Below are 26,452 nucleotides of genomic sequence, written 5' to 3'. Positions count from 1 at the left end.
TGCATATGTTACAGGTACAGGGCAAGCAAGATAAAGTCTCTAAATCCAATGGAATTAACATGTTCTGTGAATGAACGACATGCATGTGGTGGTGGTTGCTGACTGCCTTTGAGTAGAGCACAACTCACAGCGACCCTATAAACAAAAGGCCTGAAGCCCCTCTAGAACTACTGACATTTATCAAAGTTCACAGAGTTTCCAGAGGGCTGTTATCTCAGAAGTGGATGGCACTCCTGCTTCCATATATGTGGAATCACATACAATTACACATCATTTAATATCCACCATACATTCTATGAAATGGGGTGGTAAGTGACATCGATACTTCACAGGCACTAATATTACAAACAGGCACTCTTCAGATTACAAAAGGGTTCCCTCTATATGTCTCTAAGCTGAATCTTTATGGAAACCAAAATGCTTACGTATGCACCTAGCATCTGTTACTCCAATGTTTGTCTTTATATCTACTATATGTTGTCATTTATGTTGTTGTTAGGTGATGCCCAGTCGAGTATGATTCACAGTGACCCTTTGAACAGCCAACTTGAACCCTGTCCCATCCGGTGCCATCCTCTTCACCCCGGACACACTAGAGGCCAGTGCTGAAGTCACCATGTTAATCCATCTCATTAGGCGTCTTCCTTTCCTTCACTCACTGTCAAGTCAACTACAACTCACAGTGACACTATGAACAACAGACTGAAACTCTGCCCTGTCCTGCGCCATCATCAGCCCTCCTGTCCTCAGCCTCCTGTCCTCGGCCCTCCTATTCTCAGCCCTCCTGTCCTCTGCCATGCTCAAGCCTATGAATGCAGTCACCATGTCAACCCACCTCATCGTGCATCTTCTATTTCTCCAGTCCTCTACCTTTCTCAGTATGACGTCTCTTTCCAATAACCGGTGCCTTCTGACAACAAGCCCCAAGAACGTGACATGAAGTTGCACCGTCCTCGCCTCTAAGGAGCAGCCTGGATGAGCTTCCTCCACGACAGACTTCTCCTTTGTTCTTTTGACAGTCCACGGGATATTCAATACTCTTTTCAAACAGCACAATCAAAAGGAACCTATTCTTCTTGGGTCTTCCTTATTCACTGGCCAACTTTTACATGCAAGTTAACTGTCTATGCATAAAAAAAAACTTTAGATAGACTAAAACCTCTTTTAATAATAATGTTTTATTTTATGAGGCAACGGAGGGCCCATATGGTATTACAAACCACTGTTTGTACCTTGAATTTTTAATGTAATGGGCTTTACGAGAAGTGGGATTGCAGAAATCTTACACGCTGACTGCTGCTGAAACAGACATCACAGGGGACATGACTGTATTACAATTCGAGAAGGTATTCCTCCAGAGAGTGGCCTAAATTCACAAACTTGGAGCAGCAACCACTCACGTTCTGTCTTGTCCTATCTGTACTGGGGGGCTGGAGGAGGAGAAGGGAGAGAAGGGATCCCCTGCTTCTGTACCCCTCTAACCCAGCCTAAGCCAAGGACATGCTTTTTCCTGTTCCACGGTACCATCTTAGCTCGCAAGGATAATTCTAGAATAGAGAGGAGTTGCCTTTACACACTGGAGGGCCGGCAAGTATCAACAGATTTTCTTCATGCTCATGTGAGGCAGAAAGAAAAGATGGATTTATGAAGAATGTTATAAAAGTCAGAGCAGCCCCTGGACAACTCGTGTCAACTTTATATAGAATATTCTACACTCCCACCCACCTCCCTCTGTACAATGCTGCTTAATCAAGAACAATAACAACAGCAACCACAAATAAGTAAGCAGAATAATCCAAGCATTGTATAATTTCAACTAAAAAAGGCAAAATATGGGAAGGGAGAAAAAAATATGAAAGATGTCTTTTTTTTTTAATTGTGATTTTAGTGGAAGTTTATAGAACAGTTAGGTTTCATTCGTTCACTGATACATAATTTTCTTTTCTCCCCTTTCTCGTTCCTGTCTCCCAGCTTCACTCTGAAGTGCACATCTTGTTCCAGATTGTTAACTCTCGTACATGCAATGCCTAATTGTCCATTCCTTTCAGAGAGTCCTTCCTGCTACTATTCCAGTGCAGTGTTCATTAACTACACACTCTTTTTCTAGAGGCTGGGAGAACAGGACAAGAGAGATGTCATTTTTTAAGGTTCATTTAAGTTTCAAAGCCAAACCAAATCCGCAGCTGTCAAGTCCGTTTCAACTCAAGGCAAAGCACTGGGTTTCTGAGGCTGTGAATCTGTTCATCTTTCTCCCACGGAGCTACTGGGAGATTTGAACTGCTGAACTTCAGGTCAGTAGCACTGTGTATAAGATATTGCAACCCTCAGTCCTCCATTTAATCTAAACTTAAAACTACTACCTCAAGAGCCAATCTGAATTCATAAAGCCCTAAAAGCAACCAGTATAAGCCTGATGCATGAGCTATTTCAGGTTTAGGGGCTACCACTAAACCTTTGGTCTCAGAAAGGTGTGTAATTGCTGGTGAGGCTGGACGACAGTATGTGCCCTGATGGGAGGAGAGGGTGTGTGTCTTGTGTCACGGATTGGATGGTGTGCCCGTCAATCATAACGAAGTAAAAACAAGCACAATTACAAGCACAAAGTAATGAAAGAAACATGCCCATGCTGAGTTGCCTCCATTAACACATGAAGGTGGAAAGAGAGAGAGGGAGGGAGGAATGGGGAGAGAGAAAGAGAGGGAGGGAAAAGGAGAGAGAGAGAGATTTGAGGGGGGAGAGAGAGACTTGAGGGGAGGAGAGAGAGAGAGAAGGAAGCAGAAAAGAAGGGCAGGAGGGTAGGAGCAAGGGAGGGAGGGAGGGAGGGAGGAACTACTAGAAACTAGAAGTGCACAGAGAAGGTCCAGCCTTTTACATAAACATAAAACATATGTGGTCACACGCTTCTGCTCAGGCTAGGTCGCAGGGACAGGCAAAGTGTAACTCGCCTCCTAACCAAAGCCGGGGTTAGCTCTGCAGGGAGATGTGCAGTCTGCTCCGGAGGAGATTGCCAGCCCGGACACAGTTCTGCTTCCTTTTCTTGGATCAGAGTCAGAATCGACTTGAAAGCAAGTACAGCCAGAACGTAAATGAAAACAAACTCTGGTTTTACGTATCACATGTTGTTGTTAAGTGCTATCGAGGTACTATGACTCAGAGAGACCTTATGAACAAAGGATATGAACCCTGCGCCTACCCTGTGCCATCATCACCATCTCACTGAGGGTCTTTCCCTCCTTCGCTGACTTTCCACCCTTTCCAAAAACGATGTCCTTTTTCCAAGGACCAGCCCTTCCTAACAAACACTAAAAACACTCATTTCTGGGTCAAGAACACAGGTGAGAAACTAAAGCATTATCTGAACAGACAGACGTTAAACATATGTCTCCATAAACCCACCACGATCAAGTTTCAACTCATCCTTATCATAACCCTGTTTCCAAGCCTGTAAATCTTTCTGGGAGATGATTATTTTCTCTTTCTGCCTGAAGCACTTGGTATTTTCAAACTATCACCTATTCAGTTAACAGCCCAACAGACTACACTGCTCTTCTTGGACATGCTATTTTACAGTCGTCGTTAGGGGCTGTCAAGTCTGTTTCACCCCCCACCCCCAGCAATCCCATGTGACAGAGGAGAGCGGCGCCCTCGCTGATAGTCATCTTCTCAGGGGCAGAGCCCCAGGTCTCTCTTCCATGGAGCCACTGTGTGGATCTGAACCTTTTGCTTAGCCATCAAGTGCTAGATCACAGTGCCATCAAGGATCCTCAGAAAACAAATCACTACTGTGAAGGAAAAAATAAAGGACTTATGGCCATTCAAACAAGGATCTGTTTTGGCATCCCACTCCAACCACCTCACTTGGACCCACAATCGACACCCTTGGCACCAGCAGTCAAGAGATCAAAAGACACATTGTATTATTGGGCAAGTCCACAATCAGGAACCTCTCCAAATTACTGAAGTGTAATGATGTCTGTTTGGAGACTTAAGTTGTACTGATTCAGGCTCTGGTCTTTTCAATCACTTGATATACATCTGAGAGCAGGACAGTGAATAAGGATGACAAAAGAAGAATTGACACCTTTGAGTTGTGGTGTTGGAGAAGAGCACTGAACATCCCCTGAATGGCCAAGAAAACAGGTATGTCTTGGAGAGGGTGCACTCGAGTGCTCTTTGGAGGCAAGGATGACAAAGTTTTCTCTCTCATACTTTGGACATGTTGCTAGGAGGGGCTAATCCTTTGAGAGGGACATGATGCTTGGAAGGGTGGAGGGATGGAGGAGGAGAGAGGAAGACCTTTGACCAGATGGATAGACAGGGTGACTGCTGCAATGGGGTCTAGTGTGTCAGGAAGTGTGAGGCTGGTGCGGGATAGGACAGGCTTTGGATCTGTTGTTCACAGGGTCGCTATGGGTCATACTGGACTCAACAGCACCTAAACACCAACCAACCTAAACACATAGCAGACTCTCAAAAACTCAAATGAGTACTGTAGCCAGACACAAATCATTCATTTACTGTCACATGCACCCCTAAAACTCAAAGACCTCACGACTTGACCTTCTATCTATCTGCTGCGGACCGGTCATTCCCTATATCACAGCAGGCGTTTTTCTTCGCTCCTATGAATGGGCCCCTAGCCGAAGCTCTCAGCTCTCTGTCCTGGAAATGTCTCTGGGTTTTCAGCCGTCTTTGTTCACTGGGAGCAGCCCCTCCCTCTCTCTGGGGAGGCAGCTGTCCTCAATTTGTTCCCTGTTCTTTCTCTTACAGTCTATTGTTGTGAGTGGAGGACAGCTGGGGAGCATGGTTAATGAGTCAGGTCACTGGGGTGCCAGTGAGCAGGTTTTCTGCCTAGGAGACACCACAATCCCCTGACGAGCTCTAAACAATGTCAATGTCCCGGCCTCATGTGAACAGTTAGATCAGACTCTGTGGCTGTTACAGTTCCCTGATGATTCAAATCAAGGTTAAAAAAAATAGCAGGTTTACCGACTGGGTTACAGGATATTGGACATATTGGTCCCCTCAGCCCTGAGATGGTGGGGACTCTGGAGTGGGGCACCTGGCATGATTCCACTGCAGTATATTACCTTGTGTGATATGACAGAAAACACAGACATGAGCTGTTTAACATCCATTCAGATAACACCCGGCACGTACAGGTCCACATTCATGGTCTGTTTTCAAGGGAAAGCTGCTTTCCTTCAGAGCCTTGGCAGTAGTACAGTGGGTGGTGTGTTCAGCTACTAACCTACAGGTGGGCAGTTTGAATCCAGCAGTCACTCTGAGGGAGGAAAAATAGGCAGACTCTCCCACAGAGGTTCACAGCTTTGCAAATCTGGTGCTAGGTTGTCCTGAGTGGGAACTGACAGCAGTGAGTGCGGGTAAGATCTCAAACCCAAGACTCCTATAGCACTGGATCACAGGTGGGACACAGGCAGGTAAAGCAGAGGACGTGGCTCTGGGCATGAGTTCACTCTTGGAGGCAGGTGCTGATGGAGACCTGTTGTTGCTGTTATGTGCCGTCGAGTCGCCTGTGACTCAGCGACCCTATATATAACAGCCCAAAATCCTGCTCTATATCTCGCCAAACTTACTGTCTCTGACACACCTATCCCCAGTACTCCAGTGACTGAATCAATTCATCTCTTCGAGGGTCCTTCTCTCCTGCACTGTCCCTCCACCCTCCCACGTATGATGCCCCTTTCCAAGGAATGACCCTGCCTTGTAAAATGTCCAAAGTATATCAGATGAAGTTTCAGAATCCTTGCCTCCAAGAAGCAGCCTAGCTTCATCTTCACCAGGACAAACTTGTTTGTTTTCCTAACAGTCCATGGTATATTCAATACTCTTCTCCAGCACCACAGCTCAAAGGCATCAACTCTCATTCTTTCATCCCTAGTCATTGTCCAGCCCTCTGAATAAGTAATAGCAAGTAATTGCAAAGACCATGGCCTGTATTAGGTGCGCCTTACTCTCCAGACTGACATTACTGCTCTTCAGTACTTTGGAGAAGTCTCTGACAGCTGACTTTCCCAATGCAATTCATCTTTTCATTTCCTGGCTGCTTGTACTAAGAGTGTTCACTGTAGACCCAAGCAAACTGAAGCTATCGACAATCTCAATCTCTTCACTGTCTATCATGATGCTGCCAATCGGCCCAGTGTCCCCAGTACCCAGGCAGGTTCCTAGCAAACAGCTGGGTACACTCCACTCCCTGCTGACCCCTGCCTCTCACTCTGCTTTCCTCAGCACTGCTGATGCCAGTGCCCGTTCCTCTGTCCTCTGCTAACAGAGTGTCCTTCAGTGCTGTCCTTCAGCAGCACTGGCACCAGTGGTAACATGCACAACTACAAGGAGGCGTCACACAACCTTCAAATCATGCAATGTCCAACTCCACAGACAGTAGCACGAGCATTAACCAACAGAGGACCTCTATGTTGTTGTTAGGTGCCACTGAGTCGAGTACGACTCACAGCAACCATATGAACAACAGATAGGAAAACTGTCCTATCCCGTGCCACGCTGGCAATCTCTGACTCATTCACACTCACTGCTACAGTCACTGTATCAATCCATCTCATTGAGGGCCTTCCCCCTCTCCTTCACTGACCCTCCACCTGTCCAAGCATGGTGTCCCTCTCCAAGGAATAGCCTCTCCTAGCAACACGCCCAAAGTATGCGAGATGCTTTATCATCTTCGCCTCCAAGGAGCACTCTGGCTGCACCTTTCCCAAGACATATGTTTGTTCTCTTGGCAGTCCATGGGATGTTCAGTGCTCTTCTCCAACACCACAGTTCAAAGGCATCATCAATTCTTCTATCATCCTTATTCACTATCTAGCACTCAGATGCACAGCAAGTGACTAAAAAAACCATGGCCTGAATCAGACACAGTGAAAGGAAATATTATAACTAACAAAAGTAAGGTGTGTCTGATACAGGCCATGGTCTTTGCAATCACTTGTTATGCATCAGAGAGTTGGACAATGACTAGGGAGGACAGAAGAATTGATGCCTTTGAGCTGTGGTGCTGGAGAAGAGTAATGAGGGTACCATGGACTTCTAAGAAAATGAATAGGTTCGTCCGGGAGAGGGTTAAACCAGGCTGCTCCTTGGAGGCAAGGATTCTGAGGCTTCGTCTGACATACTTTGGACATGTTGTAAGGAGGGACAGGTCCTTGGAGAAGGACATCATGCTTGGGAGGGTGGAGGGATGGGGCAGGAGGGGAAGGCCCTCTATGAAGTGGATTGATTCATGACTGGGGTAATCGGGATGGGTGGATTGAAGACAGTGCGATTGGCACAGGACAGAGCAGAGTTTAGGGCTGTTGTACATAAGGTCGCTATGAGCCACAAGCAACTCAACGGCACATAACAACAACAACAACCGCACGACACAAGACATCAGGAATAGCCTGAGCTGCACAAAGATTTCTGCACCAGGCTTCAGAACATGAGAAGGAAAGCAGAGAAGTCCACTGAGCAAAGGGGTTTCTGGGTCTCATTAGCAAGGTTTTTCCTAAATAGCCTCACAAATCTCCTTTTAGAAACTCCCAGTGCTTATTATATGTTGTTATTACTGCATGCTATCCACTGGATTCTGATTCATAGAGACCCTAACAGAGCAGAACTGCCTCAAAAGATTCCCAAGACTTTAACTTCTATGGAAACAGACTTCTTTTCTCCAGCCATTGTGTGAGTATGAACCACAGATCTTTTGGTTAGCAGGAGGACATTAAAGCACTGTACCATGATTTCTAGAAGTCCACACATTATCCCTGCTGTCTCCTGCTGTCTATCATAGCAGATTGCAGGTCTGGAGGAAAATATTAACAGAATCACACAAAGATACCAAGTAGCTGGCAGGAAAGAGACAGCACTCCAGAAGTGCACGTATACGCAAACCCACTCACTCGTCACCACTCAGTCAGACCCAAGCCATCCCTAACCAACCACCAAGTCAGAACCAAGCCATCCCTAACCCATCACTGAGTGAGAACCAAGCCATCCTCAACCCACCAAGTCAGAACCAAGTCATGCCTAACCCTCCACTGAATCAGAACCAAGCCATCCTCAACCCACCACCAAGTCAGAACCAAGTCATCCCTAACTCATCACTGAGTCAGAACCAAGCCATCCTCAACCCACCACCAAGTCAGAACCAAGCCATCCCTAACCCTCCACTGAGTCAGAACCAAGCCATCCCTAACCCTCCAAGTCAGAACCAAGCCATCCCTAACCGACCACCGAGTCGGAGCCAAGCCATCCCCAGCCCTCCAAGTCAGAACCAAGCCATCCTCAACCCACCACCAAGTCAGAACCAAGCCATCCCCAACCCTCCAAGTCAGAACCAAGCCATCCCTAACCGACCACCGAGTCAGAGCCAAGCCATCGCCATCCCTCCACCCTCCAGCAGGTTTTCAGAGGCTGTAAACAGCACATCTGTCTCCTGAGGAACAGTTTGTGGATTCAAACTGCCAGAGATGGGCCACCTTTGAGATATCAACACAATTCCCTACGCTCTACACCACCAGGGCTCCCACGACTCTATCTGTGGGACTAATCAGATGGTCTAAAACAAGGTCACATCCAGATATGAGAAATCACTTATATCACCTAAGTCTGTAGTGTGGTGTACCGTAGAGTCGGGACCAACCCATAAACAATCACACGGAAGGTGACTGCCCATCCTTCTCCCATGGAGCAGCTGGTAGACTTGAAGGCCGTGCTTTTGGGATTGCAGCGTGGCTTCTTGCCACTAGACCACCAGGGCTCCTTCACCTAAGTCAGCCACAAGCAAACATCTGCTGAATGAACACAGAGCAAGATGTTTTAAAAAAAACTCAGGTGATAATTGTCAAAACACTAAAGAAAGAAAAAAGCAAACCAAAAGACACAGTTGTCAGGGAGTCAGTTAGATTCACAGTAACCTCACAGTACTGAGTAGAAGTGTTAGCCACAAGGGGTTCAAGGCCATGAACTTTCAGAAGCTGCCTGCCAGGTAGGTACCTGTGGGTGGGTTCAAACACCCAACACGATGGGCATCCCTCAAGTGCTTAACTGGGTGTGCTACCAGCTAAAAATAAAAGTAAATTCAGCTCTTTGGACACACCCAGATAAGTTTGGAAAGATATAAATTCACACCTGGGACTGCAAACAAACAGGAAAAAAGGAGAAACAGAATGTTGCCAGGAAAGAGGAATTTCTAGATTACACTTACCTACATTGTTGTTGTCATATGCAATTAAGCATTTCTCAAGTCATAGCAACCCTGTAAACTCCATAGGGTTTCTAGGCTGGAACTTTTTCCATATGCTGGGACACCCTGTTGTTGTTGTTGTTGTTGTTGTTGTTGTTGTTGTGTGTGCTGTGTGCTGCTGGCTTGGAACTGACACAAAGCTGACCCTCCAGTGGGTTTTCAGGGGCATTAAATCACATGGGAGGAGACTGACCAGCCTTCTCTTCAGAAGAAGGAAGGCAGAGTTGTGGTGTTGGCAAAGAATATTGACTTTCCCAGGGAATGGCCAATGTGCCTACGGTTCTGCCTTGCAGGAAGTAGTGCGTCCAGGCTGCTCCTCAGAGGCAAGGGCAGTGAAAATGTCTCTCACATACTTTGGGCCCGTTGTCAAGAGGGGACTTGTCACTGAAAAAAGACATCATGCTGCTGAGAAAGCCAGAGGGTCAGCAATGGAGAGGAAGGCCCTCAACAAGATGAGCTGACATAACAACTGCGATGGGTGAAAGCGTAGCAGAGGTGGTTAGGGTGGTGTGGAACTGGGCGAGGTTCTGATCTAGTCACAGGGTCACTTTGAGTCACAGTCAAACAGAACCTAACAACAACATACCACGGACTGCCAAAAGAACAAGCAAGTCGGCCTCGGAAGAAGGACAACCAGAGTGCTCCTTGGAGGCAAGGATGATGGCATTTCATCTCGCACACTCTGGGTATGTTGCCAAGAGAGATCAATCCTGAAAAAAGGAATCATCATGCTGGTAAAGTCCGAAGGTGAGTAAAAGAAAGGAAGGTCCTCACTCGACAGGTAGAGATGGTGAAGATGACACCAAGCTTTCCATCCGTGCTTCCCTGGTGGTGTTAGGTGATGGTGACGTTGAGTCAGAAAGAACTCACAACTTAACCTTCCAGCTAGCTGGCTTTCAGAGGCTGTAAACCTCAAAGACAGGAGTTAACCCGTCTTTCTTCCAAGGAGCACCTGGTGGATTTGAAATGCCTGCCTTTGGGCTGGCAGGGCAACTCTTTACCACTCAGTCAGTCACCGGAGCTCCCTCAGGGTTCACAGATCTAGGACCTGTAGCTAACTCAAAAGCACCAAAGAACAACCACCTTTACAAAAGCATCCTGCTGGATTTTTTCTCCCAGGGAACCACTGGCTTAATCAGCAGCCCAGCACTGACTGAGTCATCGGGGCTCCCATTCTTCTTTTTTTTTTCTTTCTTTTTTTTTTTTGCCTTTTTAAAAAATTCATATACACTGTGTTTTATACAATGTATCATTTACAGTGTTTCACTCAATCATTCATAGACACTGTATTTATGCAATATTTCATTTACACTGTTTCACACAATCCTTCATATGCATTGTATTTTTATGTGATTTATTACCAATGATCTGTGCCTATTAATACAGTAGTCCCTCAAGTTCCCATTGAGTCTTTTCTATTCCTTCACGTTCTCCCCTCAATTCACCCACTAAACTCTGTCACCCTAGTGATTTCTACTCTTCCTCTTTTTCTGTCTCCTTCTCCCTTTCCTCTTCTACTTTTGGACATTTATACAAATCTTACTAGTTATCCTATTTTTAAAAAAGAACACGGAGAGCTCAAATGCTCATCAACAAATGAATAGAGTGAGTAACTGCAGTATATTCACACGATGGAATACTATGCAGCACTAAGGAATAATGGTTTGTAAAATTCCATATACCATGGGAGAGTCTAGGAAGAGCATTTTGTTACATGAACCAGCTCAGTCTCATAAGGATTCCTATTCCTATGTCAATCCCTTAAACCTTCCATCTGTTTCCTCCCAGCCCCAAACAGAAAGGATATGACCAAGAAATATAAGAGCACAAAAAGGAAAAACAAAATCTGATATCCTTAACACGCCTGGCCTGGAATTAAAAGTGGGTGACCATCCTCTTCCAGCCTCACCCCAACACACGGGTGGGTTCTTTTACTCAGCTCATTCCCATCAAGTCAGCATGGACACACAGCTGATCCTTCAGTGAGATTTTGCAGACATAAATCACACAGGAGGAAACTGCCTATCCTCCTTCCTCAAACCACCGGGCAATTCAAACCACTAGGAAATGCATCCTCTTGGGTTTAGAGCACAACACACCACCAACACACCAGGGACTACACCACCACATCCCCACTCTAGGGAGGTGAAATTTCTCAGCATTCTTAAGTCATAAGTGGAAAAAAATCATTTTGGAAGGAACTGCGTGCTTCTTTTAAAGTTCCCTCTTCAGATGTAAAGTGTTTGCTTTTGAGTATGAATGCCAGCCAAACCACAAGTAATGCACTGAAATCACATTATCTCCCATTTTAAAACAGAACTCCATGAGGCCGCAGTTAAAAACCTACGGAGTGAGTCGGAAGGAGCCTCGTGGCACAGTGGCCAAGAGCGCAGCGAGAACTGAGAGGCTGTTGTGTTACCGGGTGTCACCAAGTCAACTCTGATTCTCAGCGACCCTATAAACAACGGCTCTGACCCTATCCTGTGCTGTCCGCATTATCTCTGATACACGGGAGCCCACTGGTATGGCACTGTGTCAATCCACTTCACTGAAGGTCTTCTTCTTTCGCTGACCCTCCATCCTTCCAATCATGATGTCCTTTTCCAAAGACCAGGCCCTCCTAACACCATCAGGCCCAAAATCTTTTAGACGAAGCTTCACCATCCTTGCTTCCAAGGAGCACCTTGGTTGCCCTTTCCCCAAGACTCCCCAACAGCCAGCCCTGTGGGAGAAACCTACAGCAGTTTCCTTCAGTAAAGATCTCCCCCCATCCACCAGATGCTCTGCTGGAGAAAGAGGGACAATCTCCTTCTGTACCAGTCAGATCCGAATTGACAATACACACACACACACACACACACACACACACACAATAATAAAAATTTTAAAAAGAAAAAGATCTCCCCTCTACAAACCCGGGGCACAACTGCACTCTGTCCTATATGCTCGTTCCCAGTCAGCATCAACGCAGCAGCAGTGGGTCCGGTTTTGAAGCATCTATGGACATCATGCTGGGTAAAGTAGAGGGACACCACAGGAGGGGAAGACCCTCTATGAGGTGGATTGATTCAGTGACTGGGGTAATCGGGATGGGTGTGTCAGAGTCAATGCGATTGGCACAGGATAGAGCAGGGTTTAGGGCTGTTGAACATAGGGTCGCTATGAGTCGCAAACGACTCGACGGCACATAACAACAACAACAACATGAGTTCTTAATCTTTGCCAAATCTGACTGGATGTGCTACTCAAACTCAGGGCTGTGTAGCCTAGTTTCCATCTGTTTAGGAGGCAAACACTGACACAATTATAAAATCAAACTAGTGAGGATCTCAAGAATTTTGATTCCTATACAAGGTCAAGGTTGTCTCCTCCTATAAAGATGTCCAGCTCTGGAAACTCACGGGAGAGATGCTATCGGTCAAAATCAACTTTACAGAAATGGGTTTGAGTTTGAGGTTAATAAGGCAAAGATAAACAGAAAACAGGGGAGTGTATATATTCACAAAAGCAACATGATGGCAACAAACCAAGTGTCCCTCAGTGAACAAATGGACAGAGAAACAACTACATTCACACAAAAGAATACTAACTATGTAACACTGAAAAACAATGAAGAATTCGTGAAAACATGGATAAGCCTAGAAGACGTTGTTGTTGTTGCTGTTATTGTTGTTGTTATGTGCCTGTGACTCATACAATCCTATGTACAACAACAGCTCTGAATCCTGCCCTATCCTGAGCCAGTGTCACTGACTCCAAGAGACCAACCCACATTGCTCCAGTTACCAAGTCAACCCATCTCATCTGGGGTCTACCAAGCAGACATTATGTCGAGGAAAATGTCAGTCACAAAAAGACATATACTGTTCCAGACCAATGTTCTAAACATATAGAGTAAGGTTTACATAGTAACAGAGACTCACTGTTATATGGTTACCAGGGAGGGGAAGGGTAAAGAATAGAAAATTAAGTAAAAGAAAATAAACATTGCGATGGGTAAAGACTATATGGAATGAATAGATGATCAGACACAGTGTGTACTTTTAATTGCTGCTTTAGAGCCAAATGTGCATAAATAATGGATTGGGAATAAAACAATATGCTCTGTAAACTTTCATTCAAATCACAATTTTAAAAAATAAGCAGAAGACAATTGCTTTCAAGAGCCAACTTAAAAAAAATAATAAATTCACAGGAAAATCCCTGCGTTCACTTAATACTCTTCATAACGTACTATCCTCTCAACTACTCTGAGTTTCCACTTTTGTTTTGAAAACCATCTCTGCACCAACGGTAAACTGTCCTTCCAGTCTTCTGCACTGGGTAAGCTTCCCCGAGCATTCGTGCATTCATTTGTCTCTGGACTTGGTTCACTGCCAAACCCACCAACTTCTTTCATACTCTGCTGATGTTGGACGACTCCAAGTAGGCAAGAAGCAACAGGCTGAAGAGGCTGGGTCCTGCAAAACCTTGCCGCTGTATTGGAAAATGACTTTCAATCATGGACCAACTGCTTAAATCGGCCCAGCATGTCTGTCCAACGTTCTGTCTTGATATGTGTGTTGCCTCGTCACCATAAACATAGATGGAGATACCCGTGCTGTAATTGGGTGGTGGCCTAGTGGTCAGAAGCTGCACTACAATCCCAAAAGCACACAGTTTCAATAAACCAGCTGCTCTGTGGGAGAGGGATGGGCAATCCCCTTACAGACTCTGAAAACCCGCTGCAGGACCAGCTATGCCTCAGTTCCTATTTGAGAGCACAAAACAACAACAACACAGCTATAAAATGTTGACCTAAACCACACAAATAAAAGTTTCCAACTGCTCTGGTGACCTAAACACTTCGTATCTCATCACCTTCCTTTCCTGATTTTCCACCAGTCTTATCGATGCATTACTACTGTCAATAAAGAACTCTATACACCCATCTAGACACCCGGCCCTGTGCAAGAACAGGTCTCAAAGTCCTCACCTTCCAGGTACACAGGTCTCATGAGAGGAAAGTCCGGTAACGTAAACAGGGACACGACACATGAGAGGGTAACGAGCACCCCCCGGATGCTCCAGGGGGTCACACCATACAACAGTGAGTGCAAAGCACCTAGCGACTGAGCTGGATGGTGAAAGAAGTGGAATTTACCACTGCTGGGATCCCAGGCCAAGGTCTTTACAAAAACCCATTGCCAGTGAGTTGATTTCAACTCGCAGACAATGGACAAGTCAGAGGAAAACTGCCCCGTAAGGTGCTCAAGGCTGTAAATCTTTACCAAAAAAAAAAGCAGACCCCCAGATCCTTCTCCACAGAACAGCTGGTGGATTGGAACCTCCAACCTTCTAGTTAACAGCTGACTATCACCAGGGCTCCTCAGCCAAAGTGCTCAGGATGGCAAGGGCTGCTTTTGTTGTGGTGACAGTAAGAGGTATGCGGGCCAGAGCCGAGGACCTGAATTCCAAGATGATGTTCCTGGGGTAAAAGGATCCTGTCGACCTCAGCACTGCATCCCCAACAGAACAGAGGGTCAGCCCGCGCCCACAGACAGGAAAAACGTCACCTGTCCCTGGAAGATTCACATCTGGCTACTAATGAATGACCAGCTAGTGGTTTGAACCAAAAGAGGCCTGAAGATGTACTCCTGCAGAGACCCCACCCCAGCAAACTCCATGGAGCACTTTCACTCTGTGACACGTGGGCTCACTATGCATCACAAGTGACACGCGGGTAAAGGCTTGGTGACCTTTTTCAGAGGCTGTCCCCCCTCAATAATGTCCCCAAAGGAAGTGAAAGGAGGTACTGCCACCCTTACTCCTCAAGATCATCGGGTCTACGGAAAAAAGGGCACAGGCTGAAAATGGCCAGTGCAACAAAGGAAGACCCTTAGTAAATGACCACAGCGATGGGCTTGAGCATGGCAGAGATGGTGATGACGGCAAAGGACAAGGTCAGGTTCAGATCTGCATTTTACAGAGCTGCTGTGATCACAGCTGACGCAGTGGTACCTAACCACTGGACAATACAGTCCTCCCCTGCCCTTCAGTGACGTCTTGGTCTCTCGGAAAAGCATGAGAATCCAAGAGGTGAGGTCAGGTTCTGGCAGGAAGCTCTCTGCAATGTAACTTCAGGACCCATCCACCCCCGACCCCACCCTGACCCCGCCTTAGTAAGGACAGTACTTCCAAGCAAGCCTTGAAGATGCTGGGAAATTACCCATATACTGTGATAGCTGGACTCTATGAAGAATATGGCATTAGGATCAGAGCAAGACTCATCAACAGCCTTCATTACACAGATGACAAAAACTTACTTGCTTGGAGAATTGTACACCAATGTTCATAGCAGCATTATTCACCATCACAAGAACATGGAAACAGCCCAGATGTCCAACCACAATGGAATGGATTAAAAAATCATGGTACATTCACATACTGGAATACTATGCCGCATGCAGGAGCAATGATTTTGCAAATTATCACCTAAACTGGGAGGGACTGGAGAGCATTAAGCTGAGTGAAATAACTCAGTCCCACAAGGACAAATACTGCATAAAATCATTACTGTAGAATCATTCCTCCAAGATGGGGGGGGGGGGCGAGCAGAGGAGTTAGGAAGGGCAAGGGGGAAATCACAAGGTTGCAAAATCTGATAGAGGGGGTGAAGGAAATGGGGCAAACCCAGTCTGAAAAACAATGTATTTGAACTTTGTAAATAAACCAGTATTTTTTTAAAAAAAGTGTGTGCTGAAAGTGAGGAGAACTTGAAGCACTTGCTGCAGAAGATCTAAGACTACAGCCTCTAATATGGATTACATCTTAATATCAAAAAACAAAAATCTTCACCAACGAACCTAAAGGCAGTATCATAATACATGGAGATAAGATTGAAACTGTCAACAACTTCCCCTTACTTGGATCCATTATCAATACACGTAGTATGAGAAGCCAGATCAGATCAGTAGACATATTGCGCTGAGAAATGCTGTAAGGCTGAAAGGAGAGTTTATAAAGTTGAAAGTCACTCTGAACGAGGTCAATGCTGAAAGGTCTGGGACCTTTCCAAATTATTGAGGAGCAATGATGTCAGTTTGAGGACTAAGGTGTGCCTGACTCAGGCCAAGGTCTTTTCAGTCACTTGCCATGCATCTGAAAGCCAGACAATGACTACTGATGGCAGAAGAATTGATGCCTTTGAGTTCTGCTGAGAAGCGTCCTGACAAAAGAACAGATATTCTTGGAGAAGGTGCAGCCAGAGGGCTCCTTGGAGGCATACATGACCAAGCTTCATCTCACATATTGTGGACATGTTGCTAGGGGAGGCTATTTACTGGAAAGGGACACCCTGCTTGGGCAGATGGAGAGGCAGAGAAAGAAAGGAAGACCCTCAACTGGGTGAACTGACACAGTGACTGCAGCTTTGAGATTGAGGGTGCTGGATTTTGTGAGGATGGCACAGGATCGTTCGGATCCGCTGTTCATAGGGTCACCATGAGTCACACTCAATTCGATGGCACCTACCAAAACAACAACGTAAACTAGGGAGCTCTTGGTGGCCTAGTGGTATGGAGGGAGTTGTGCTATGAATCCAAAGGTACACAGTTCTAATCCAACAGCTACACCATGGGAGAAAAATGGGCAATCACTTCCCGTGTGATCTCCAGCTCCTGAACACCTCCTGCGGGGTCAGCTACGAGCTGGTCCCAAATAGGACAGGGCACAAGAACAACATAAACGAATGAGTTCTATCGGTTTACCTATAATCTGCTGGGATTTGTGTCTTTAGCTCATTGCCTGAGATGCAGCACATTCAATAACACAGGCTCATCTCACCTTACTGCACTTTGCAGTAAAGATACTGTGTTATTGGCAAATTAAAGGTCTGTGGCAATGCTGCGTGGACCAGGCCTCCGGGCGCCAAGTGTTCCACAGCAGCATGTGTGCACTCCGTGTCTGTGTGTCACACCTCTGTTCACTCTCACGCAACTTCAAACTCTTTCATTAAGCTATTGCGCACTTCACAGTTGACAGGACACCATAAGCATAACTGTTACACACACTGAGAAACCAGGAAAAAACCACACGACTTGCTTTCTGTGATAATTCACTTTACTGGAATGATCTGCAACTGAACTTGTAATGCCATTGAGGTCTTTTCTGGAACTTTTCTTTCTCTTCTGTTTATGTGCAGTACTTCTCCGAGTCGGGCCAGGATTTCATTTTCAGTTAACTTTGCCCAGCATCTCTCAGCAGTTCTCCACTGGCCAACCCAGTCGCCAGGCCAGTCCTGAAACTCCCATCTCCTGGGTTTGGGAACCAAAGTCTCCCATTTGCTCACCTCAGTCCCACTGGCTGTTGCTTTCTGATCCTTCTCTGGCCCCACCACCATGCTCAGTTCTGTATGTCCATCTGTGGAGTTTATCATTCAAAATGAGTTTCCTACTCACTGAATTTTGACTTTGCCATGTGGATCGGCAGGAATATACAGACAGGGTGCGTTAGCCTATCCACAAGGGGACTGTCTAGTCTCACCAATCAGCTGAGCAGATCCAGCAGCAGAATTAGAAGAAATCTTACCACCAGCAAAGAAGAAAAAGAAAGAAAAAGCAACTTCTCCTTCAGCCACAGCCGCTGCAGCCACAGTGGAGTCAGACTTGACATGAGACGGAGTGGACCTTGGGCTGCTGCCTTCCGTGGACAACAGGAGAGCTATGCTAAGAGCCTTCATCAAATTTTGTAGGACAACTTGGGGAGAGAGGGGTGGAGGGGAGCCAATACTGACAAGACTAAGAACTCTATAACACTGTCTGTCCTAAAGCTGTGAGGATCAAAGTTGAAGTGCCTGTGAGCACATTTCAGAAGCTGTCCTGTTTACTACTAATCTTTATTCATTTTTGTTGTTGTTGTTGTTATGTGCTGTCCCTATATACAAAAGCCCTAAACCCTGCTCTATCCTGTGACAATCACACTGCCTCTGACACACCCATCCTGATTACCCCAGTCACTGAATCAATCCACCTCATAGAGGGTCTTCCCCTCCTGCGCTGTCCCTCCAACCTCCCAAGCATGATGTCCCTCTCCAAGGACTGTCCCTCCTTGCAACTTGTCCAAAGTATATCAGACGAAGCCCCAAAATCCTTGCCTCCAAGGAGTATCCTGGTTTAACCCTCTCCAGAATGAATCTGTTTGTTTTCTTGTCAGTCCATGGTACATTCAATACTCTTCTCCAGCACCACAGCTCAAAGGCATCAATTCTCCTTCTATCCTCCCTAGTCATTTTCCAACTCTCTGATGTATAACAAGTGATTGCAAAGACCATGGCCTGTATCAGGCGCACCTTAGTCTCCAGAGAGACACCATTGTTCTTGAGTACTTTGGAGAGGTCCCTAACAGCAGACTTTCCCATCACGATACGCTTTTTGATTTCCTGACTGCTGGTGCCTAGAGTGTTGACTGTGGAGCCGGGCAAACTGAAGCTGTGAACAATCTCAATCTCTTCGCCATCCATCCTGATGCTACCAATTGGTCCAGTGGTGAGAATCTTTGTCTTTATTCATAGAATGCCCTATTACTGAATGTACTACATTCAGTCTTAATACTAGACCACCAGGGAGCTCTGGTCTGCTCCACTGGGGAAAAGATGAGCAATCTCTTACCGAATGATTAACTGCCTCTGAAAACCCACTGAGGGTCAGCTATGGATCGGTTCCAACTCAACAGTACACAACAACAACCACCTGGATCATAACACTTTTTTTTTATTAATGTTAACGAAAGTTTATAGAGACTTTCCAGGTATTCATTGTTGCACTTTTCTCCCTGTCCACCTCCTCCCCTCTAATTCACTTTTCTCGTTGATGAGTAAAAGAAAAACTTTCATTGCTATGCAATCCCTCCACCCAAGTCCACTGCACTGTGCAGCCTTCATTCTGGACTCCTGTCATGACAATAATACCTAAACATATATCCCTTTTAAACAGTTCTCTCCCTCATCTCTTGCAGTGCAGCATATATCATTCCTCCCATTCTTCTCTGTCTTCCCTCAACCCCAATGTCAGTCCTGTTTTACAATAGTGGCCCTATGCAATATTTGTCCTTTTGTGATTGAGATATTTCACTCAGCATAATGTCCTCTAGGACATAGTATTATACTATTATACATAGTCTTAAATACTATCAGCATAGTAGTTAATGAATTCCTTGTTTTTCAGTGCTGCCTAGTATTCCATTGTATGAATATACCAGGACTTCTCTATCCATTCATTTGTTGATAGGCATGGATCCTAACTTTTTTTACTTCCTCAATATGGTTCTGTGTAGTCTGTGAGCTATTGTTTCAGATTTCAGACCCAGGAAAGCAGGCTGAAATGAGCACAAACAAGTATGAGACTGTGGGACCCACATCTGACCTCACGGGTGCTGGTCTTGTGTTGTTCACACTATTAACATGGACAGTTCCCCTTTGTGAAGCTGGTAATGGTGAGATATGGCTGTCCTCGTGCAGTCCTTGCTCTTCTTACACCGTCTCTTCTCCCCATCTGCACACACAGCCCTGATTGACCAAACCCAACCCAAGCTTACTCCGCCAAGCTGGTTCTCACAACAACTCTCTACTGGGTTCCTGAAGCTGTAGATTTTCATCACAGTGAGAGACCACTCCTCTTTCTCCTGTGGAACAGATGCTGGTTTTGAACCACCAACCTTTCATTTAGCAGCCCAAATACATGAGCCACACATCAGGTTCATGCTTTAAATACACAGACTCATCAGGCTCGTGCTTTAAACAAACATGTGGCTCAAAGGGGAGTTCCCGGGTGGCTCTCATGGTTGTAAGCACTGAAGTAGTAACTCAAAGGCTGGCAGTTCAAACACCCTCACAGGTCCCTAGGATGTAAGGTCTGGCAATCTGCTTCCAAAAGATCACAACCTTGAAAACTCTAAGAGTCCTTCTACCAACTCTGTAATAGGAAGTCATTATTAAGCCAGAATCAACTCGGTAACAGTGATCTATAATCAATTTCCTTAGTTAACAGCGGTCAAGAAATCCAAAGTGCTGCATGTGGAAATCCGCTGTCAAGGCCTCCTTTAAAGGGTTGGAAGGTAAGGATGTCAGTTGAGGACTAGGGTTCACTTGACGAGGTGCCACAGTATTTTCAATTGCTTCCAGCACATCGAAGAATTGGGAAATGTGTACAGTATGTGCCACAGACTGTCCAAAGGACAAACAAGTCTGTCTCGGAGGAGTGCAAACAGCGTTCTCCTCAGGGGCAAGGATGGTGACACTATGCCTCACAGACTCTGGGCATGGGGTCAGGAGGGGCCAGTCCTCGGAAAAGACATCACACTGTTTCGGTAGAGGGTCTGTGAAGGAGAGGAAGACCCTCAACAAGACGAATGGGCACAATGACTGCAACACTGGACAGAGATCTAAACCATGATGCTGGATACGGCAAGGTGCAGATCTGGTGTCTGTAAGGTCACTGTGAGCTGTAGTCAACTGGACTGCACCGAACAATAACAGGGAAGCCCTGGTGGTGCAGAGGTCAAGCACCTAGCTACCAACTGAAAGGTCAGTAATCAAAATCTCAAAGTCAACAGCCATGGCATCCAGCTCCCGTAAAGGCATCCAGCCTTGCCAACCTCACCAGCCAGTTCTACTCCCTCCTATGGGAATGTTGTGAGGAGCACTGGACTGGAAGGTAATGTTCACCAACAACACAGACCCACAGTTCCCAAAGCCGGTTGTCCCTTATCCAGCCAGCACAGTCCCCACATTCCAGGAAGGCCCTTCCTCCACCACCCACCCTTCCCAGGACCACAGGCTCAGCCCCTCTGCTCGCCCCCACCACTCTAATCTTTCCTTTCCTTCAGGCCCCAGTCAAGTCCTAACTTCTCCAGGAAAATAAACAGGCTTCCAAGGGCTCGGAGGTCACAGTGCTCTCTCTCCTTATCAGGTACTCAAAAGTCTTTAAACCGTGTTCAGGACAGGATTTATTACTTAATTACAGACATGCTCATAATTGTTCCCGAAGCTTCCTATCCTGCCATCCTTTCTCCCCAACTAGGTCTAACCCTCTGTACAAGACAAGCATTTTTTCCCTTGGACCTAATATTGCATTGGGCACACTGGCAGTGTCTAATTAATGCCCAGTTCTTCTCACAACAAACAAAAAGCCTATTTTAGAAAGTAAAAACCAAAATGTGTGCACTAATTCACTTTGCTAAGTGTTGTGGTTGTTAGGTGCCATCGAGTCGGAACCGACCCACAGCTGATCCTGTGGTGGGTTTTCAGAGGCAGTTCACTACAAGAAGATATTATCTCTATTTCTCCCGTGGAGCAGCTGGTGGTTTCAAACCACATACCTTTGCGCTGGCAGCTCAAATGCCTTACCACCCAGCCACCAGAGCTCCCTAAGCCATCAAAGTAGTCAAAAGCAAATCTGCAATCTGTTGCTAGATTACTTGAAAAATTTAAAAACTGAAAATAAAGCCCTAAAACAACCATGGTGCGGCATTAATATAGTCATTAATATTTTGGAAATCAAGAAAACCAAATCCACGACCATCAGGTTGAATCCAACTGCTGGCATCCTCCAGGGCAGTTTCCAAGGGTGTAATTCTTCAGCAGGGAGCTCGGAGAGGACATCATGCTTGGAAAGGCGGAAGGTCAGCAAAGAGAGACACTGATACAGTGTCTGTGACGATGGGCTCAAGTGTGTCAGGGACAATGACAATGCAGGACAGGACACGGTTAGGGGCACTAGCAATCATCTTCAGCTGAATGGCAAGTAACAAAAACAAGTGGCCTTTTCTGAGGAGAGCTGGGCAGTCAATACAAAGGCAGTTCGAACCCACCAGCTACTCTGAAGGAGAAGGATGGACAATCTCCTTCAGTACAATTCACAGCCTCCAAAAACCCAATTAAGAGTCAGCTAACACGTCCGTTCTGACCCAATGACAATTGCTGTTGCTGTTGGATACCATCAGGTTGGAACCGATGCAGACTGACCCTCCAGAGAGTTTTCAGAGGCAGGCAGTTCCACAAGAGGAGACTTCTCATCCTTCTCCTGCGGAGCATCTGGTGGATTTGAACCACATTCCTTTGAGATCGCGGCGCAGTTCCTTACCACTATGCCATCCAGGTGTAAACCAACTCATCTTTCTCCAGAGAAGCATCTGGTGGATTCGAGCTACTAACCTTTCAGTTACAGTCCACTTCACAATGCACTCTGAGCACCAGGGTTCTTTATCATTTTGGAAAAGATAGGGTAAACATAAAAATTTATCAAATCCCACACTAAAGTTCTCAGACTTTTTAAAATGTCAAATATTGATATACATCTATGAAATATTAAGAACGATAATTTATACTTACATAGGAAAAAAATTAAGTGATGATAAACTGATTGTATGCATGTGTCAACATCATCAGACATTCTCATCATTCAATACAAAAGCCTGTGTGACATACAGGAGCAAATGCAGCCAAGTCAAAGATTTCTTCCAGGCCCTTTTCAATAAACACAGCTGTGGAAATCAGTCTTGTTCACTAAGAAAACTGAAGGATCTGAGGCCTGCGCTAAAGTCTAATCCACCCACCAAACAGAAGGAAATAGCTTTACTTTTCATGGAAAACAGAAAGGATCCTATTTTATCCTTGCATCCTTCTAACTCCTACTAGTTGACTTTGCATGTTTCAGTTAAATCCCAGGCTTTGATTTAAGAGAGGTTTTTCCATAAAAGCTCACACCAGAGCACCACAACAAGATAAACAACCCAACTGAAAAATGGGCACAGGATATGAACAGACACTTCACCAAAGAAGACATTCAGATGGCAAACACACACACATGAAGAAATGTTCAAAATCCCTAGCTCTAAGAGAGAAACAAATCAAAACAATAATGAGGTATCATCTCACCCCAGTAAGAATAGCAAAATTTAACAGAACGGCAAACAACAAATGCTGGCGAGGTTGCGGAGAAACTGGAACCCTTATTCACTGGTGGTAGGAGTGTAAAATGTTGCAACCACTGTGGAAGGCAGTATGGCGGTATGGCGTTTTCTCAAAGATTTGGAAATAGATATTCCATTTGACCCAGCAATTCCACTACTGGGAATATACCACAACTGCCACCCAGCAGATATATGCAAAACCCATGTTTATTGCTACTTTGTTTACAATAGCAAAGAGTTGGAAACAACCCAAGTGCCCATCAAAAAACAATGGATAGAGAAGTTGTGGTATAGTCACAGGATGGAACACTATGCTGCACTGGAAAACAAGGAACTCATTAAATATTATACAAAATTGATGACCCTGGAGGGCATTGTGCTGAGTGAAATATCTCTGTAACAAAGGACAAATACTGCATAGTGCCACTGTTGTAAAGCAGGACTGACATTGGAGGGGGGGAACTAAGAGGAGATAATATATACTGCATTGAAAGAGATGAGGGACAGTACTGTTTAGGAGGACTATATGGATAAGTATTACTGTCATGACAGGAGTCCAGAATGAAACGGCATAGTGGAGTGGACTGGGGAAAGGGAGAATTATATAACGATAAAAGATTTTTTTTTTTTTACTTGTCAAAGAGAAAAGTGGACTGAGGTGGGGGAAGGAGTGGGCGGGAGGAAAGTGTGCAACAATGAATGAATGGGAAATAAAATTTTTTTTTAAAAAAAAAAAAGCTCACACCAGGGGGAGCCCCCTTCATCCTTGACCTAGCTCCCTCCAGCTAGCTCTCCCCATACACACACACCGGTTACTTGTCCAAGACATGCCAGCAATACCAACTCCATGCCATCTCAACTAGACCCTGCCCTCCCTACCCTGCATGCTGAGGCCCTCGCTCATCCCCGCCCCTGCGCTGCCCTCATTTCCTCCCAGTGCCCATTCATTCCATCCTTTCTGTACCGGCTCAGAAACCCTCCTCAGATGCTCCATTTCTCCATCCACAACTCAAGATGGCCATGGCTGTTCTCCTCTGGGTTCCAGTATCATAGGCCTATTCTAAGACTTTAATTCATGAGTCTTTCTCCATAAACACCTGTGGGCTTCTGGGAAGGAGTAACCACATTATTACTTACATTCCAAATTTCACAACACCGTCACCTAGGAATTGCTCAGAATCTGGGCAGTGAAAAGATAAAAAAGCTTCTAACTGCAGTGGGACCTTAGGAAATGGCTAGACCACTATGTGCACTTGGACAAGTCACTTAACAACAGTGATGTGATTCCTTCCCTCATAAAGTGATAAACCCCTCCCTCAACTGGACCCAATTCCCTGAACCAACTTCATCTGTCAGTTTATACTGTAATGTCTTTCCATTCTTTCCACATTACCAATTTTATTTGTATCTAGAAAGCTTCCAAATGCAAAAAGGGAAACTAATCAAATGGTAACATTTACGCATGTGGCTGGTAAAAAAAAAAAAAAAAAAAGGCCAGTGGTTCAAGTTCCCTCAGAAGAAAGGTCTGGCTATCTACTTGCAAATCCTCAGCCAATGAAAACCCCAGAGAGAACAGTTCTACTACTTTGACAACACAAGCTACCTTGAGTCTGAGTCAACTTGCCAGCAACAGGTTTTATATTCTGAAAAACTGTGCAAAGTATTTTAACTCAACAGGGAGGGGTGATTTTCTTCCCTATCCCCATTAATTTTATTTTTTTTTCCCCCGCAACAGCAAAGTAGAATATTAAGACGTTGATCTGGCATCGCTGGAATTGTTTACAAAAAGTGGGTACTCAAACATGACTTAGATATACTCGTAACTGTCACATCTTAGCTGAGCACTAACTTACTACAGGGTCACCAGGTGTCTCTAACCATGTCAAATAATCTTTTTTGGTTTGGTTTTTGGTTTGGGTTTTGTTTGTTTTTTTTTAAAAAAAAAAAAAAAGCATGGTTGCATCATCAAACGGCAAAGTGATGATGATGGAAACTAACAAAGCAGAGTTGTATCCTAATGATCTTCTTGCCTCTTTGAGCTGACAGAAAAGCACAGTATTTTTATGTGAAACATTTAGTCCGAACGAAGAATCCACAAGGATATTTGTTTGCTGTTGTTGTTTTTGATTGGTTTGGGTTTTTTTTTCAAAAGCTGCTTATACCATGTCTGGCCCTTCCACGTGGATTCCCTCATCTCACTTGGGTGTAATTAAATGGTGTGTGTTAGGGTTTGTTTCATCGGTCACGTTGATGCCCATGCCCTCATGTTTTTATGGAGGAGCCTGGACTCTTTTTAAGGGAACCAACCAAAACAACATGGAGGAACGCTGAGCCCGGGGGGAGGGAGGGGGTGGCTCGGATTTCAAGTTGGCAAAATAGCCATTAGAAACACTGAGGCTTACACCTTTCCGAATCAGTTTGGAATATAAAATCGAGTTAGAGAGGCCAACCACCCCGCTCAAAGAGAAGGGCTAAACCGCGAATCTTAGCACAAAAGAGAGTTTTGAGACTAAAACTTTGCCTTTCAGGTTGAAAACTCGATCTGAAAATCTAATCCTTCGGAGAGAGTGGATGGCTCAATTCCCATAAAACGGGGTGCAAAGATGCAGGGCTTGATCTCAAATATAAGTCTGGCTATGAACGGCAACTGAACGTCAAAAGGATCTCTGTTCAATAGAATTGAGAAAGCAAATGGCAAGGAGATCCATTTGGGGACTTGGGGATGGCACAGACCACAAGGGCGGTATTTTGATATTCTGAAAACATAAATGCAGCTGAAATTGCACCAGCGCTTCTCAAGGAGTCCCGCGTCTCCCAGGCGCTGCAGGCCAGATGAATGAGTTTGAACCCAGCCGACTGCGTGTCTACTCCTACTCGCATCCTCACGTGGCTCCGCGCGGCGCCCGCAAACTTTTACTGAGCAAACTTTAGCAAAGCTGGGAGGCAGCTCGGAGGCGGTGTCACCTGCCACCCTTACCCCAGCCCAGCGTGAACCGCACTCCAGTCCGACAACCCGGGAGGGCTTCTACCCCCAACACGCGCCTCAGGTCACACAAAGGCGCGTGGAAGCCGGGACCCCTCTCCAGAGCGGAGCGCGAGGGGCGCGCGCGCGCAGAAGTGCCCCCGGGCTACTCACAGGGTGACCGTGCGGTTGGGCAGCGTGTCCGGAGGCAGGACGTGCGCGAGCTCCAGGCTGCTGCACACCACCTTGCCCTCGCCGGCGCCCGCAGCCCTGCCGGCCCC

General features: G+C 45.7%; 1 protein-coding gene across 1 annotated transcript in view; it reads right to left on the bottom strand.

Moving 5' to 3' along the window:
• The window catches only part of GPR125 (G protein-coupled receptor 125), a 211,085-nt gene extending 184,639 nt beyond the window's left edge, over positions 1 to 26,446 (bottom strand). Inside the window, exon 1 of the mRNA XM_006884506.1 lies at positions 26,346 to 26,446. The gene's annotated coding sequence lies outside the window, so the exon portion shown is untranslated. The remainder of the gene's footprint in view (positions 1 to 26,345) is intronic.
• Positions 26,447 to 26,452: the final 6 nt, after the last annotated feature.

The sequence above is a fragment of the Elephantulus edwardii genome, unplaced genomic scaffold (genome assembly GCF_000299155.1).
Source record: "Elephantulus edwardii isolate Elephantulus edwardi_28Jun2011 unplaced genomic scaffold, EleEdw1.0 scaffold00035, whole genome shotgun sequence".
NCBI lineage: Eukaryota > Metazoa > Chordata > Mammalia > Macroscelidea > Macroscelididae > Elephantulus > Elephantulus edwardii.
This window is presented reverse-complemented; position numbering and strand designations above follow the sequence as displayed.